This window comes from Ranitomeya imitator, chromosome 2 (assembly GCF_032444005.1).
Source record: "Ranitomeya imitator isolate aRanImi1 chromosome 2, aRanImi1.pri, whole genome shotgun sequence".
NCBI classification, from domain to species: domain Eukaryota; kingdom Metazoa; phylum Chordata; class Amphibia; order Anura; family Dendrobatidae; genus Ranitomeya; species Ranitomeya imitator.
In genome coordinates this window covers 335644397-335660738 of record NC_091283.1, presented here as the reverse complement: position 1 = coordinate 335660738, position 16342 = coordinate 335644397, and the positions used below count along the sequence as shown (strand labels likewise).

Below are 16342 nucleotides of genomic sequence, written 5' to 3'. Positions count from 1 at the left end.
CCCGCACGAGGTGGTGATCTTCATAGACTTCTCGTGAGGCGTGGTGGATTCTACAGACACAAGCAGCAGGCGCTGCCGGTTTCAATGAGAGGACTGACATGACTGTGTTTTTATGACCGGTGCCATTTATTCCATCCTAATGTGTTTTTTTCCCCTCTTTCTTTGCCTTTCTTGCTGCTTTTTGTGATGAATTTTTTTGCTTTTTCGCCTGTTTTGCTTTGTTTGCTTTGCCTTTTTTGTTTTCTTATAAGCAGATAAATATAAATGTCCGCTACTAAATGAATAACGTCCCTGTGATGCATCTTTATGGGATGTTTGTTGAAATTAGGCTATTCAGGAGAAGGATGTTTCTTTCCATTCAAGTTGTTTTTTGTAATGCTTATAATCAATTTGGATCCACTCTTAGACTGTTCTATAGGGAACGATGATTTTTCACTAGTTGGCCCTTTTATTAATATTGTCCAGGGGTCCTCTGTACTTTTGGTTTTTATTGTAAATGTGGTTTGTAACATGATGTAATTCATTTATTCATGTTTGTCTGTCTTTGCACAAGGTGTACCTGGCAATACTGGGTCACGTGTGTGTGGTTTGAGTGGGAGGGTCCATTTGTGACTCACCTACTTCTGCCGGCGTCACTTCCCAGTTTGCTAGACCTGTAGAAGCGCTGGTATAGCGCGAAACAGCTGTTGTCTTTCCCTGCTCACTTCCACTATGTCCGCACTCCCCCGAGCCGTGAACACGCTACTATGGATTTTATATCTCCAATAAAGGATTGAACCACGCCATCTGGTGAGTGCTGCCGCATTTTTTTCTTCGTTGTATTCATATTGGAATGCCTGTTTTTCCTCATGCGAGCACCTCCAGCTACTGAAGTCTAAACACCCACAATTGACTGTGTTTTATCAGTATCTTATTCACAGGCTGTGCAGCGCCACAATTTTCTCTTCATTGCCGGAATCACAAGTTTGTTAGCACTAACCAGGAAATGCAGAGACTGGCGGGGACCCAAGCAGCAATGGTATTTTTTTTATGTTTTACAACGTACTGTTTTCTTCCCTGACATCTACTAATAAAACCTATATATTTAGGTCACAGACAACAAGCAGTTTCTTCCTCGGAGTCGGCAGCTGAATACGTTCCTCATAGACTCATCTTCCATAACGCTAATTCTCATCTCATTTACCGACACTGGAATCGGCATTAGCAATACTGCAGGAGATATTCATTACACGTGACAGGAGAAATAACTACTTCATGATGAGGATGACATCTTCATCTTCTACTACGGCTCTAGAGACATATTTGTCCAGAGTCCATCACTGACTCCATCACCACCGGCCGTCTATATGAAGGTTTCCCGTCTTCCCCGCACTGTAATCTTCTATCAAGTTAGATCTCAGGTCTGATTCACACACAGAAGTTTGAGGCTTTTATAAGAGATTTTTTGTAAAAACAACAAAACAGGAGTTATGTGATGTCAAATTCTCCATGTACAGTATTGTTTCCTATGGATATGATGAGCTTTTCAGCATTTTCGCTTTGACTTCTGTATATTAAGTGAAAAACACAAAAATAAAATGGAGGTATTGGGGGAACATTATACGGTGTGGGGGCCCTGCACTACGAGAGTAATACATGTTTCCTTGGTTCCCGTCTTTCATAGTTGGGTCCTTTGTATCTATCAGCGGAAAATAACAAAACCATTGTGATTCTTATAAAGAGACAAAATATATAGTAAAAAATATAGAATACATTTTATTACAAGCAAAGACACCATACAAATATAAAATCAATTAAAAAACTGTACCAAAGTACACAACACCCCCATATAACAGCCTATGCAGGAAATACGAAATCTGCAAAAAAACACGCCAAATATACTGTACTAATAAACACCTTGTTCACAAGAAATACAATATGAGGTATACCAACATGAACGTTTATAACAAAGATACACAGACCAAGCCCTCTAAAAAAAACACACACACACACACTATAGGTGTCCCTATATGCGTCCTAAATGAAAACAAATGAAAGGGCATATAGCGTGTACATATATATAATATGCTGGTGGCCCTGAAAGGGTGAAAGGAATGCTGCAAATGAGTAAAATCTCGCAAAGTACGAGCCTGCAAATAAACCCTGGGAACCACAGAGAGTAGAGAGAAGCTCAAGTAAATCCGGCAATGAATACAACCTGGAGCCCGGTCATGTATCTGGCAAAGAAATGTGGACCACAGAGAGAGCAGGAAACACTGTGCAATGCTGAAAAGTGAAAGCAGCAAGGAAAACAGTCCACAAAACACTCAGGCATATCAGCGCCAAAATGTGGGGTGTGGGAAGATCCCACGCGTATCGCTGCTGAAGGGCAGCTTAGTCAGGGAAAGTGGTACACTTAAGCAAGTGTATATATATATATATATATATATATATATATATAAATATAATGAGGACATACTTTGCCAGTGTGCTGCGTCCATAGCCAGATACATGACCGGGCTCCAGGTTGTATTTATTGCCTGATTTACTTGAGCTTCTCTCTACTCTCTGTGGTTCCCAGGGTTTATTTTCAGGCTCGTACTTTGCGAAAGCATTAAGCTACTTACTGGTAGCGGCATTTCTCGGAGGCCCATGACAGCACGACGACGAGAGAGGGGATCCGCCCATTAGGAACAGGAAACCTACAGATACAAAAGGGCGGCACCTCTCCCTTGCCTCAGTTGTATTTCAGAGTCTTGAGAGGACTACCGCGGTTAGTGGTACACAAAAATATACACTATATACAGATTATATACAAAATATCAGACATCTATTGGAACTGGTATCGTATTGTGAAATATATACATTTATAGGAAGTGCAACCCCCAGTGAATAGGGAGGGAACTAAGGGTGCTGTCATGGGCCTCCGAGAAATGCCGCTACCAGTAAGTAGCTTAATGCTTTACTCAGACTCCCATGACAGCACGACGAGAGAATTACAGAGATGTAAGCTTCCTTAGGGAGGGACTATGGCCTGTAGCACCCTTAACCCGAATGTGAGATCAGAGGAAGCCCCCAAATCCAACCTATAGTGTTTAAAGAAGGTGGACGGGGATGACCATGTGGCCGCCTTACATATCTGGTCGATTGATACTCCAGATTTTTCCACCCAGGATGTAGCCATGGCCCTGGTGGAATGCGCCCTCAGATTCTGCGGAACCGGACCCCCACCTGCAGTATAAGCCAAAGAGATAGCCTCCCTAATCCACTTTGCTAGTGTGTACTTTGATACCCTGAGTCCCTTCCTAGGGTTTTGGAAAGATAAAAATAACACATCATCTTTCTTCCATGTGTCAGTAATAGAGATGTATTCTAGCAGGCATCTCCTAACATCTAATGTATGGAGTAGTTCTTCTTTAGGGTTGGAGGGATTAAGAAGGAAGGATGGTAAAACTATCTCCTGTGTCCTGTGAAACCATGATGACACATTTGGTAAATAGGCTGGGTCCGGTCTGAGGACTACTCTATCCGGTAGAAACTCTGTATAAGGGGCAAGCCTGGAGAGCGCTTGTATGTCCCCCACTCTACGGGCAGATGTAATTGCCACAAGAAAAGCTGTCTTAAGAGATAGGGCCTTAATTGAAGCTGATTGTAAAGGTTCAAACGGCTCTCTAGTCAATGCTGACAGTACTAGGTTGAGATCCCAAGGCATAGATCTATCTTTATGTATGGGTCTAGATCTAATAGATGCTTTAATGAACCTTGAGATCCAATAATTATTGGCGATGTTACATGAAAATAGAGCCCGTAGGGCCGAGACCTGTACCCTTAGAGTACTAGTGGATAGATCTAGCTCGAAGCCTCTCTGCAGAAATTCTAAGATTTGTTTTATAGGTAATCCCTCTTCTAAATTAAAATCAGAAGAGGCCAGAAATTTCCGCCAGGTTCTAGTGTAAATTGTTGTGGTTATTTGCTTTCTACTTTTCATAAGGGTCTCAGTTAGACTCGGGGAGAACCCTTTGCTTTTTAGCAACGCCCTTTCAAAATCCATGCCGTTAAATGGAGATTCTTTACTTGAGGATGGCTGATCGGACCCTGGTAGAGCAGATCTGGAATGTCCGGAAGTACCCAGGGGTCCTCCACTGACATGATCCTGAGCCAAGTGAACCAGGCCCTTCTGGGCCAGAATGGGGCAATCAATATAACTCTGGCTCGATCTTCTCTTATCTTCCTGACTACTAAGGGTAACAGGCCTAGTGGAGGAAATGCATACGCCAGTTGAAAATCCCATTTGATCAGAAAGGCGTCTACCGTCAGAGGATTTTCCCTGGGATTTAGGGAACAAAATTTTGTTGTCTTCCGGTTGTCCCTGGTAGCAAATAAATCTACTTCTGGATGTCCCCATTTGTGGACGATCTGATCGAACACGCAATTGTTTAGGGACCACTCCCCTTGCCTCAAGGTGTTGCGGCTTAGAAAGTCCGCCTTGATGTTTTCTTTTCCTCTTATGTGTAGAGCGGTTAGGGATAAGAAGTGATTTTCTGCTGTCTGGAACAGACGATCCGCCACTCTCATCAGTGACTCGGAATGAGTTCCACCCTGATGATTTATGTATGCGACTGCCACCTGGTTGTCCGATAGGATCTTGACATGATGACCCTGCAGATATATGAGGAATTTTTTCACCGAAAGCTCTACTGCCATTAACTCTTTCTGGTTGGAGGAGGCTGATGTTAGGGGAGGGGACCATAGACCCTGAACCATCATGTCATCCATGTGTGCTCCCCAACCCGAAGGGCTAGCATCTGTTGTTACCACCCGTGTTACCTGAGACACCCAGGGAACTCCCGCCGATAAATTTTCACTGACTAGCCACCACTTAAGAGATGTGAGTGCTTTTGGACTCAAGGTAATCTGACTCTGCAGGGACCCCCGTAAGATTCTGTCATTAACCAGCACCTTGGATTGTAACGGTCTGGTGTGGAACTGGGCCCAACGGACAGCGGGAATGCAAGAGGTTAAGGAACCCAATAGTGACATAGCCTGTCTAAGGGTCATGGATGCCCTAGACACCTGTTGTTGGATATGTAACAACTTGTCGGGTGGAAGACAACACTGTTGGGATTCTGAGTTTAACAATAGTCCCAAAAATCTTTGTATTTTCTGGGGCTGTAAACGAGATTTTTCATAATTTACGATCCACCCCAGATGCTCAAGTTTGGATGTGGCTGTCTCTAGCTGAGAAAGGCAATGGTCTGCAGAGCTCCCTACTATAAGAAAGTCATCCAAGTAGGGAATAATTAGGATGTCAGACTCTCGTAAGTGCGCCATGACTTCGGCCACTAACTTTGTAAACACCCTAGGAGCTGCTGATAAGCCGAAGGGAAGAGCTCTGAACTGGAAATGGCGAATCTGGCCCCCCATTGACACAGCTACTCTCAGGAATCTCTGGAAGTGTTCATGTATTGGAACATGATAGTATGCATCTTTTAGATCTACAACTACCATGAAACAGTGATTAAACAACATTTTTATTGCTGAATTGATTGTTTCCATTTTAAATGATTCATTGACCAGGAACTCATTAAGACATTTGAGATTAATGATCGTTCTAAAAGATTCGTCTGGTTTCTTAATCAGAAAAAGAGGAGAATAAAATCTCCTTCCTCTTTCTGATTCCGGAATTTCAATCAGCACGTTCTTGGAACATAAGTTCATAACCTCTGCTTCCAGAGCTGCTTGCTCAAGGGGGGAGGAACGTAAAGGGGTTAATTTAAATTTTTCACGAGGCCAGTGATTGAAGTCCAGTTTTAGACCTTCAGTAATGATGCCTCTGACCCATTTACTGTTTGTAATGTCAAGCCAAGCTGAGGAAAATGCTGACAGTCTACCCCCCACAGGGATCGCTAGTCATTGGTCCGGTTTTTTCTGATCCTTTGAGGAACGGCAAAACATATAGCCCGTACCTCTACCACGTCTGTCTTCCCATCTGAAACTTTCTCTAGTGGGAGAGGACCCGCGTTTCTTCCCGCGACCAAATCTCCTTCGATTGAAGGGTCGGCGGTAAGATGAATATAGATTGGGGAATTTCTTTTTGTCATCCCCTGCTTTTTCCAACAACTCGTCCACAGTTGGACTGAAGAGGTATTGTCCTTCACACGGAATGGCGCAGAGCTTAGTTCTAGACTGAATGTCACCTGACCAGCATTTCAGCCACAAGGCCCTGCGAGCCGCGTTAGATAGTCCTGCCGCTCTAGCCGCCATTCTAACCGAGTCCACGGATGCGTCCGATAGGAAGGCTGCAGCATTCTGGATTGTTGGTAGAGCCTTCAGAATAGTGTCTCTGGATGCACCGTCCTTAAGCTGAGACTAACTGATCTAGCCAGACCATTAATGATCTGGCTGTACATGTTGCCGCCACGGCTGGTCTGAGAGATCCAGCCGCCATCTCCCAGGTACCTTTAAGGAAGATATCTGCCTTCCTGTCCAGAGGATCCTTGAGGGTCCCCATATCCTCAAAGGGTAATGAGGCTTTCTTTGACGCTTTTGCTACAGCCGCGTCCAATTTAGGAGCTTTATCCCATGTATCCACAACCGGATCGTCAAAGGGATACCTGCGTTTTAATGCCGGTGGTAAGGCCCCCTTTTTTTCCGGTTTCTTCCATTCTCTAAGGATCAAGTCCTGAATCTTCTCGTTTACCGGGAAAGATCTATGTTTTTTACGATCAAGTCCGCTAAACATCAACTCCTGTTTCGAGGATTGTGATTTAGGTTCCTCTATACCCATCGTGCCTCTAACTGATTTGACAACCTTGTCAATTTTATCCAAGGGTAGACAGAATCGTCCTGACTCCTCATCTGATGAAGAGGAGAGAGGACTGGAGAGATAGGCATTTTCCTCTCTTTCTTCCTCTGAAGAATTAGAGTCCAAGAGAGTCCTATGCTTTGAGCCTTCCGCTTGGGATAGGGACCGTAGTGATTCACTTACTTCCAGCCGGATCATTTCCCTCAGGTTTGCCGGAGTTATGGACTCTTCTGCTACCTAGGGGAGGACAATATAGGAGATAACTAATATCTGACCTAATGTCACTACCACCAACCCACTCCTGTAGACCTCACCGTCTGCTGTATACAGGGGGCACATAATTTTTTTGAACAAGAGTCAGGTAGAGGGACTCCACAGAGGGCACACTCCTTATGTTTTGATTTTCCCGTACTCTTCTTCCCCTGGAATGATAAAGTATAAGGGGCCCGCGTCAGAGTGAACTTTCACGTAGATCACTTACCCGTGCGCCGAAGTAAAGTACCGGAATCCGAGGGGGTTCTTTGTTAGTCGAAGCTCTGGATCCTTGTTCGGAAGAGCTCTTACGACTGGGCTGGTCGCCTCTATCTTTCTGTTTGGGCTTCTGACGTACCTCGTCTGGCAGCTGCTGCTCACCACCACTCTCCATGACGAAATGCGACCAAAAGCAGGGATCTAACATCTCCACCTGCATAAATACCCCTTGGATCCGGTCAGCAGATGGGCCAGCGCTGTCCCTATTGGTCCAGGATACAGCAGAGGGCAGGAGATCTTGCGGTCAAAACCGGCACTCAGACGCGATGGGCGCCGCCATCTTGGAACGACTGCGCATGCGCAGACGTCCGGCGACCCGGAAGCGGCCGCTAACCCCGCCCCCTTACGTCACTGCACCCGGAAACGCTCCAGCACGCGCTGAGAGCGGTGCAGGATGCCGCCGATGGAGCGCAGCGCTTCGGGAGCTCACCCACACGCCTGAGCCCGGCACCCGCAGCCCCACCATACCGCTGCACCACCAATGGGAATACTTACCTGCGCCGACGCTGATGGAGGCAGGAAATCCTCCGGACTCCGCTCCCTGCTGCGAACGCCACCGCCGTGAAATCCAGCAAGGACCACCGTGGCGTCTCCAGGGATCTCCGCACCGGCCGAGGTAGGAGACCCCCCCGCTACCGTATTCGGCCGGCCGGCCTGGGCTCCTTCTGTAGGCATCCGTCCCCTTCAGGAACAGGAAACCAACTGAGGCAAGGGAGAGGTGCCGCCCTTTTGTATCTGTAGGTTTCCTGTTCCTAATGGGCGGATCCCCTCTCTCGTCGTCGTGCTGTCATGGGAGTCCGAGTAAATTTAACTCATTTGCAGCATTCCTTTCACCCTTTCAGGGCCACCAGCATATTATATATATGTACACGGTATATGCCCTTTTATTTGTTTTCATTTAGGACAGATATAGGGACGCCTATAGTGTGTGTGTGTGTTTTTTAGAGGGCTTGGTCTGTGTATCTTTTGTTATAAACATTCATGTTACCTCATATTGTATTTCTTGTGAACAAGGTGTTTATTAGTACAGTATATTTAGCGTGTTTTTTGCAGATTTCGTATTTCCTGCCTAGGCTGTTATATGGGGGTGTTGTGTACTTTGGTACAGTTTTTTAATTGATTTCATAATTGTATGGTGTCGTTGCTTGTAATAAAATTTATTCTATATTTTGCTATATATTTTGTAGCAGGTGTGCACGTTCTTTTTGGCTCTTTTTCTTCTTTGATTATATTTGCTGCTTTCATGCCTAATGTAGCACCCTGTTACCTCATTATATACTTGCTTATATTCTAGTGGTGCACCTGCCACTATTCTTATTTTTAGTCTTATAAGGAGACAACACAAAACCCCCTAAATATAACATTTTATAAACACCCCCACAATCTGTGACTCTTCAGGATAAATCGCTCTCTCCCCATTGGATTAGAGCTGATACTATGAAGCTAAAGTGACTAAACAGACTTTCTGTCACCTCCATAAAGGGGCACTTTACTGTGTTTGTCAGAACTGTCCGTGGATTAGAGGTGATAGTTTCCCCCCAATTAGAGGGGACACCTGTGGGTATTGGGGTCTTTACCTGCTACAGTTATGGTGGGATTTACTCTGTAAAGTGCTGGAATCACTGTCTCCCAAAGGGTTAAATGGCGTCTGTAACTTCAATGTCTTTCTATGAAGCTTCTTCTCGGAACTTTCTTCCTGTTTTCTCCCGTATTTCTATTACTCTCCGGAATCAGGAATGTATTAAGTCCTATAGAAACTGCGGAGAAAGAATCATTTCTAATTCTGTGTTTCCAGGGAATTGGCTGAGATATCCCCTGTGCAATATATTCCTAGTATTAATGCACCAGTAAGGCTACTTTTACACTAGCGTCGTACTCGGCCCGTCACAGTGCGTCGGGCCGACGTACTGACGCTAGCAGTGAATGCGTCGCACAACGGGGGCAGTGGATGCATTTTTCCAGCGCATCCGCTGCCCCATTGTGAGTTGCGGGAGGTGCGGGCGGAGTTCCGGCCGCGCATGCGCGGTCGGAAATGGCGGACACAACGCTGCAAAAAACATTACATGTAACGTTTTTTGCTGCCGACAGTCCGCCACAACGGCGCAACCGTCGCACGATGCGATGCTAATGTTAGTCAATGGAGAAAAAACGCATCCTGCAAGCACTTTTGCAGGATGCGTTTTTTCTACAAAACGACGCATGTGACATGCAGTGCACGACGCTAGTGTGAAAGTAGCCTAATGGGGAATATCCACATCCCTCCACCTGCAGAGCCGCACTCCACACAGAGAATAAAGGGGCCTCCAGCACCGACCTCCACCCCCAGAGCCGCACTCCACATAGAGAATAATGGAGCCTCCAGCACCGACCTCCACCCGCAGAGCCGCACTCCACATAGAGAATAATGGAGCCTCCAGCACCGACCTCCACCCGCAGAGCCGCACTCCACATAGAGAATAATGGAGCCTCCAGCACCGACCTCCACCCGCAGAGCCGCACTCCACATAGAGAATAATGGGGCCTCCAGCACCGACCTCCACCCCCAGAGCCGCACTCCACATAGAGAATAATGGAGCCTCCAGCACCGACCTCCACCCGCAGAGCCGCACTCCACATAGAGAATAATGGGGCCTCCAGCACCGACCTCCACCCCCAGAGCCGCACTCCACCTAGAGAATAATGGAGCCTCCAGCACCGACCTCCACCCGCAGAGCCGCACTCCACATAGAGAATAATGGAGCCACCAGTACCGACCTCCACCCGCAGAGCCGCACTCCACATAGAGAATTATGGGGCCTCCAGCACCGACCTCCACCCCCAGAGCCGCACTCCACATAGAGAATAATGGAGCCTCCAGCACCGACCTCCACCCGCAGAGCCGCACTCCACATAGAGAATAATGGAGCCTCCAGCACCGACCTCCACCCACACTCCACATAGAGAATAATGGAACCTCCAGCACCGACCTCCACCCGCAGAGTTGCACTCCACATAGAGAATAATGGAGCCTCCAGCACCGACCTCCACCCGCAGAGCCACACTCCACATAGAGAATAATGGAGCCTACAGCACCAACCTCCACCCGCAGAGCCGCACTCCACATAGAGAATAATGGAGCCTCCAGCACCGACCTCCACCCGCAGAGTTGCACTCCACATAGAGAATAATGGAGCCTCCAGCACAGTGGCGTAGGAAGGGGGGTGCGGGGGGGGCGGTCCGCCCAGGGCGGCACAATGCTGGGGGCGGCCGGCGCTGCAGGAGAAGAAGATAAAAAAAAAAAAAAAAAAAAAAAGACGCCCCTTTAAATCTTCGGGCGGCGCCGTCCGCCGCCACGACCAGGGCCAGCTCCCCCCACCCCCGGGTCCCGCCCCCGCCCCCGCCCCCTGCTCTATACTCACCTCTCCTGGTTCCTGCGGCTTCAGCGTCCTCTGACTCTGCGACGTCTCAGAGCAGAGGGCGCGATGACGTCACTACTGTGCGCGCCGCTCTGCCTCTCTGTCCTGAGCGTCGCAGAGCCGGAGAGACGCTGACTGCACCGGACCTGCGCTGGGAACGGGAGAGGTGAGGATTTTACTTTTTTTTTTTTTTTCTTTATGTCTGACTGTCTGGGGCTGGGGCAATGCTGGAGACCATGGGGCAGATTGCTGGACACACTGGGGCAGTACTGGAGACCATGGGGCAGAATGCTGGACACACTGGGGCAATACAGGAGACCATGGGGCAGATTGCTGGACACACTGGGGCAATACAGGAGACTATGGGGCAGATTGCTGGACACACTGGGGCAATACAGGAGACCATGGGGCAGATTTCTGGACACATTGAGGCAATGCTGGAGACCCTGGGGCAGATTGCTGGACACACTGGGGCAATACAGGAGACTATGGGGCAGATTGCTGGACACACTGGGGCAATACAGGAGACCATGGGGCAGACTTCTGGACACACTGGGGCAATGCTGGACACTGGGGCAGATTGCTGGACACACTGGGGGTAATATACTGGACACACCAGGGCAATACTGGAGACCATGGGGCAGAATGCTGGACACACTGGGGCAATACAGGAGACCATGGGGCAGATTGCTGGACACACTGGGGCAATACTGGAGACCATGGGGCAGAATGCTGGACACACTGGGGCAGTACAGGAGACTATGGGGCAGAATGCTGGACACACTGAATACTGGAGACCATGGGGCAGATTTCAGGACACATTGAGGCAATGCTGGAGACCCTGGGGCAGACTTCTGGACATACTGGGGCAATACTGGAGACCATGGGGCAGATTGCTGGACACACTGGGGCAATACAGGAGACCATGGGGCAGATTGCTGGACACACTGGGGCAATACAGGAGACCCTGGGGCAGATTGCTGGACACACTGGGGCAATACTGGAGACCCTGGGGCAGATTTCTGGACACATTGAGGCAATGCTGGAGACCCTGGGGCAGACTTCTGGACACACTGGGGCAATGCTGGACACTGGGGCAGATTGCTGGACACACTGGGGGTAATATACTGGACACACTGGGGCAGACTGCTGGACACACTGGGGAAAGGCTGGACACTGGGGCAGATTGCTGGACACACTGAGGGCAGATTGCTGGACACACTGGGGGTAATATGCTGGACATACTGGGGCAGATTGCTGGACACACTGGGGCAATACTGGAGACCCTGGGGCAGATTTCTGGACACATTGAGGCAATGCTGGAGACCCTGGGGCAGACTTCTGGACACACTGGGGCAATGCTGGACACTGGGGCAGATTGCTGGACACACTGGGGGTAATATACTGGACACACTGGGGCAATGCTGGACACTGGGGGTAATATGCTGGACACACTGGGGCAGACTGCTGGACACACTGGGGAAAGGCTGGACACTGGGGCAGATTGCTGGACACACTGAGGGCAGATTGCTGGACACACTGAGGGTAATATGCTGGACATACTGGGGCAGATTGCTGGACACACTGGGGGTAATATGCTGGACACACTGGGGCAGATTGCTGGACAACATGGGGGTAATATGCTGGACACACTGGGGCAGATTGCTGGACAACATGGGGGTAATATGCTGGACACACTGGGGGCAGGACTTGAGGCATGGGCAGAATGTAGACACGGGGCATGATTGGAGACACAGGGCAGGATTGGATCATGGGGCAGGACGGATACGATGGAGGCTGGTGGGGCAGGATGGGGAGATCATATGGGGTAGAATGGATACTCATGAGGGCAGGATGCGAGAACATATGGCTGGAGCCAGGAATGAGATAAACGGGGCCAGGGTGGGGAATATTATTACCATAGGGGATAATTAAGGGATATTGTTACTGCAGTGATGTATTTATTTTATTTTTTGAGTATACTGTTTTAAATGGGGGGGCGGTCCTGTTACTGTGCAGAGTGACACTATATCACCTTTTTTTCTTCATGTGATGTAATGTAGAAGTTGTGAAAAATTAAGTAATGTGTTCTGCAAGCGGAGCTCGAGATAACTGTGTTATTTCCTGCAGAAACGAGTCCTGGCTGGAAGGAATGATGGCGGTCTGTGCTGGATAAAAGATGAAGGACTTCACCTAGAGACGTCACTGGTGAGTCAGTGTTACCTATACACTGACACTATACACTGTATACTATATAGAGGTCCTGTGTATAATGTCACCAGTGATCTCTGTATTACCTCTACACAGACACTGCATACTAAGTACAGATCTCCTGTGAATACTGGCACTTATGGTGATAGTATTGTGGTTTTTTTTTTTATTACTGATCAGTATTGTAGTATTCAGTCACTATGTGGTGGTAATATGTGGTCTGGAAATGGTGCGGTGGTATTTGTCCCTTGTATGTAGTATTATTCGGTCACTATGTGGCCTGGTCATGGTGTGGTGGTATTAAGTCACAGGTGTGGCATGTGGGGGTGACACCATTAGGCCCAGTTTAAGTTCTACAAAACAGGAAAACCATTTTTGGTAACCTTTGTGTGTATTGAGCTGGGGGGGGGATGGGGGGGGGATGGGGGGGGGGGGGGATGGGGGGGGGGGGCGCCAAACTCGGGAACAGCCCCGGGCGGCAAAAGCTCTAGCTACGCCTCTGCTCCAGCACCGACCTCCACCCGCAGAGCCACACTCCACATAGAGAATAATGGAGCCTCCAGCACCGACCTCCACCCGCAGAGCCACACTCCACATAGAGAATAATGGAGCCTCCAGCACCGACCTCCACCCGCAGAGCCGCACTCCACATAGAGAATAATGGAGCCTACAGCACCAACCTCCACCCGCAGAGCCGCACTCCACATAGAGAATAATGGAGCCTCCAGCACCGACCTCCACCCGCAGAGCCGCACTCCACATAGAGAATAATGGAGCCTCCAGCACCGACCTCCACATAGAGAATAATGGAGCCTCCAGCACCGACCTCCACCCGCAGAGCCGCACTCCACATAGAGAATAATGGAGCCTCCAGCACCGACCTCCACCCACACTCCACATAGAGAATAATGGAGCCTCCAGCACCGACCTCCACCCGCAGAGCCGCACTCCACATAGAGAATAATGGAGCCTCCAGCACCGACCTCCACCCGCAGAGCCGCCCTCCACATAGAGAATAATGGAGCCTCCAGCACCGACCTCCACCCGCAGAGCCGCACTCCACATAGAGAATAATGGAGCCTCCAGCACCGACCTCCACCCGCAGAGCCGCCCTCCACATAGAGAATAATGGAGCCTCCAGCACCGACCTCCACCCGCAGAGCCGCACTCCACATAGAGAATAATGGAGCCTCCAGCACCGACCTCCACCCGCAGAGCCGCACTCCACATAGAGAATGGAGCCTCCAGCACCGACCTCCACCCGCAGAGCCGCACTCCACATAGAGAATAATGGAGCCTCCAGCACCGGCCTCCACCCGCAGAGCCGCACTCCACATAGAGAATAATGGAGCCTCCAGCACCGACCTCCACCCGCAGAGCCGCACTCCACATAGAGAATAATGGAGCCTCCAGCACCGACCTCCACCCGCAGAGCCGCACTCCACATAGAGAATAATGGAGCCTCCAGCACCGACCTCCACCTGCAGAGCCGTACTCCACATAGAGAATAATGGAGCCTCCAGCACCGACCTCCACCCGCAGAGCCGCACTCCACATAGAGAATAATGGAGCCTCCAGCACCGACCTCCACCCGCAGAGCCGCACTCCACATAGAGAATAATGGAGCCTCCAGCACCGACCTCCACCTGCAGAGCCGCACTCCACATAGAGAATAATGGAGCCTCCAGCACCGACCTCCACCCGCAGAGCCACACTTCACATAGAGAATAATGGAGCCTCCAGCACCGACCTCCACCCGCAGAGCCGCACTCCACATAGAGAATAATGGAGCCTCCAGCACCGACCTCCACCCGCAGAGCCACACTCCACATAGAGAATAATGGAGCCACCAGCACCAACCTCCACCCGCAGAGCCACACTCCACATAGAGAATAATGGGGCCTCCAGCACCGACCTCCACCCGCAGAGCCGCACTCCACATAGAGAATAATGGGGAATCTCCAGCACTTACCTCCACCCGCAGAGCCGCACTCCATATAGAGAATGGAGCCTCCAGCACCTACCTCCACCCGCAGAGCCGCACTCCACATAGAGAATAATGGAGCCTCCAGCACCGACCTCCACCCGCAGAGCCACACTCCACATAGAGAATAATGGAGCCTCCAGCACCGACCTCCACCCGCAGAGCCACACTCCACATAGAGAATAATGGAGCCTCCAGCACCGACCTCCACCCGCAGAGCCGCACTCCACATAGAGAATAATGGAGCCTCCAGCACCGACCTCCACCCGCAGAGCCACACTCCACATAGAGAATAATGGAGCCACCAGCACCAACCTCCACCCGCAGAGCCACACTCCACATAGAGAATAATGGGGCCTCCAGCACCGACCTCCACCCGCAGAGCCGCACTCCACATAGAGAATAATGGGGAATCTCCAGCACCGACCTCCACCCGCAGAGCCGCACTCCACATAGAGAATAATGGAGCCTCCAGCACCGACCTCCACCCACAGAGCCGCACTCCACATAGAGAATAATGGAGCCTCCAGCACCGACCTCCACCCGCAGAGCCGCACTCCACATAGAGAATAATGGGGAATCTCCAGCACTTACCTCCACCCACAGAGCCGCACTCCACATAGAGAATAATGGAGCCTCCAGCACCGACCTCCACCCGCAGAGCCGCACTCCACATAGAGAATAATGGGGAATCTCCAGCACTTACCTCCACCCGCAGAGCCGCACTCCACATATATGGCTGATCTGTGCGCACAGGACCTGTGATGAGGTCACAGGAGGGGAGGAGTCAGGGGGTCACATGATCAGGGGCCTTAGTGTATGCAGGACTGTGCTGTGCTGGTTGTCATGGTGCTGGATGAGGGGAAGATTATGTGTGGGGTCAGGAGGGGTTTACAGTGTGGCTATAGCGGAGCCGTGTGTGTGAGGTGTGAGGAGCGGAGTCGTGTGTGTACAAGGTGTACAGAGCAGAGGTTTGTGTGTCTGGTGTGGGTGGAGAGAAGCCACATGTGTACCAGCTGTACAGAGAGGAGCGGGGTTTGCAGAGCAGAGCTTTGTGTGTACGGATCCCCGTGTGTACGGATCCCGGTGTGTACGGATCCCGGTGTGTACGGATCCCGGTGTGTACGGATCCCCGTGTGTACGGATCCCCGTGTGTACGGAGCCCCGTGTGTACGGAGCCCCGTGTGTACGGATCCCCGTGTGTACGGATCCCCGTGTGTACGGATCCCGGTGTGTACGGAGCCCCGTGTGTACGGATCCCCGTGTGTACGGAGCCCCGTGTGTACGGAGCCCCGTGTGTACGGAGCCCCGTGTGTACGGAGCCCCGTGTGTACGGAGCCCCGTGTGTACGGATCCCCGTGTGTACGGAGCCCCGTGTGTACGGAGCCCCGTGTATACGGAGCCCTGTTTGAGTTTTTTATGCTTTAAATGAAATTG

At 50.1% G+C, this 16342-nt stretch overlaps 1 protein-coding gene across 3 annotated transcripts in view; it reads right to left on the bottom strand.

Moving 5' to 3' along the window:
- LOC138663620 (oocyte zinc finger protein XlCOF22-like) overlaps positions 1-15673 on the bottom strand; it is a 69847-nt gene extending 54174 nt beyond the window's left edge. The window contains exons 1-2 of one of the 3 annotated variants that reach the window (XM_069749892.1): positions 15612-15673; positions 8893-9072 (exon numbers count right to left, since the gene is read on the bottom strand). The gene's annotated coding sequence lies outside the window, so the exon portion shown is untranslated. Of the gene's footprint in view, positions 1-8892; positions 9821-15499 lie in introns of those variants that run through there. The other 2 variants (XM_069749893.1, XM_069749894.1) reach the window with 2 other exon arrangements.
- Between the last annotated feature and the right edge of the window lie 669 nt (positions 15674-16342).